Source organism: Artemia sp. Qi Xiang Cuo, chromosome 21, assembly GCF_049724085.1.
Source record: "Artemia sp. Qi Xiang Cuo chromosome 21, ASM4972408v1, whole genome shotgun sequence".
In the NCBI taxonomy this organism is placed as follows: Eukaryota; Metazoa; Arthropoda; class Branchiopoda; order Anostraca; family Artemiidae; genus Artemia; species Artemia sp. Qi Xiang Cuo.
This window is the reverse complement of record NC_142814.1, coordinates 24283900-24286149: the sequence shown is the minus strand read 5'-3', so window position 1 is coordinate 24286149 and position 2250 is coordinate 24283900.

Below are 2250 nucleotides of genomic sequence, written 5' to 3'. Positions count from 1 at the left end.
CTCGTAAAGTGAATCGTAGAATGAGGTGATGGACGGTAATTGTTCCTCAGAAAGCCTCGTTGTGGAGTTGTAGTAGTCATACGGATATATGCCCTTACACGTTAAAAAATCATACATTTCACCGTCTGAAAAGTGCTGCTTTTTAAGGAGGTGTTGCTTGAGGAGGGGGAAACTATTAAAATCGTCACTTTTCTGTACTTCAATGAGTTGTCTTAGGGATTTGGGGAAGAAGCTAAAGCAGTGTAAAAAACCGATCTTATTGACGTATAATTTATCGTTATCTACTTTTTGCCATTTGAATTCTAAGAGCAGTAGCTTTTCAGATGACTTAGGTGATATTACAAGAAAAAGAACCATCTACCCATGCGCCATCTACAACTCCACCTCGTTGCAATCGTGCCAATGCCGGTAAAATAAATTTCATGTCATAGCTGGAATTGTGTGTATAAACAGGTAGAAACAATTGTTGACTAACGTTTAAATTAAATGATTGATGGGCCACTCCACGAAAATTGCTCAATCCCGATACAATCGGGTTGCCCAAATGATCGTGGTTGCGGAACATCCCTTTACCCCCTTTCCCCTTACCCCCTTTCCCTTTTCCCTCTTTCCCCTTACCCTCAACAAATTCCCCCTTACACACCCAACATATTTTTTCAGTTTTAATGGCCAACTCGTCCTCTGGTGATAGATTCATTGGATAAGATGTATTTCGCAGCCTTGATATCGATTTATTTGCTGTTTTAATGAGTGCTGTCACGGCTGAGAGCATACAATCCTCACCACCCAATCTCTCAACTACCTCTACCAATTGCATGGAATTACACGAGTCTCTTTGTGCATGAGCATAAGAGACTGCAATGACCTCATGTTTTTTTAACAAGATTTGAATTCAATGGATCATACACATCTATGAGAGCGGCTTCGCAGTCTAAGGCCACCTTGTCACTCTGTTGGAGTGAGTTTTGAAAGTTCTTAAATCGCAAGATGGCCCTGTCACCGCTAACCGTTTGCACAGATTGACATCCGTGACGCTTGCAATGCTTCATATGATTGTTTAACTTAATTTCTGACCGGAATCTCGAAAGGCATGTTGGACAATAGAAACATTCCCACCTCCCCTTTTTACCCTCACTTAAAACCGGATTTATTGGGAAAAAATGTCCAATTGAATTGGGATCACTGGCCGGCTTGTAAAGAAGCCAAACCCAATGTTCCACTGATTCAACAGATAGAGCTACCACTGGAAATACAAACCCCTTCTTATAGTAACCTCTCTACCGTTCCTGTTAATATTCTAACAGAGTAGCACCAATTTTTATATGTGTATTAGCCATCTGAAAAATAATTATCTCATTAATTATTACTAGATATTGATTATTTAAAAAATTAAAATCTACTTTAGGGAAATTGGGACCCCCATTAACTGCATAATTGTCCAACAGTGTCTTAGTAGCTTCCTCTTGCAGAAGCTTGTGAGCTGCAACAAGAAATGCATATTTGAAGCATTGAAGCCCTGTATCGAAACGAAATCGTTGTACACCTTTACACCCCTTTAAATCTTCATTATATTTTGCCCCCACCGCCCCACTCCCACCTCTTAAAATAAAATTCTTTTTAAATTTACCCACATTAATATCCAAACTCCCAATAAGTAAAACCACCGACCCACTACCCAACTCAGTATAATTATCCAATTTTGTTACTATATTGTCAACCCATTCCATAAAAACACCCTTAAAATTATTCAGGTCCGGATGAAGTGGTAGCATTTCAGTACGTAAATAACGCTCATACACCTCATCCGCCTTTTCACTGGAAAAAAAATATTTTTTGTGCGATGGCAGCCTTAATCCCATCCCTCCCACTACCCTCCCGAATCACGCTTTCAAGAAGGGCTCGAATCTTATCCACATAGGAGTGTACTATTTCTCCTGGATCCGGTATGATGCTACCTGATGTTGTTGAATTAATTGAATCCTCAAACTCAGACCTATAACCAAATACATTGTGCAAGGCAGAGTCAACTAAATTAAAATCGGGCATGACAGAGGGCGTTACGGGGATTTCATTTCCTCCATAAATTTGCTCAATGATGGGGATGTTAGGTGCTGTCAAATCCCCCAACTCACTCAACAAAACCCCGAGTGTATCAGGACTGAGATGATCAGTCCATTCGAGGTTTGCTGGCTGAGCCATACCCCCTGCAGATGTACTTGGTACATGTATGTTGACTGTGGCAGTTGGCTA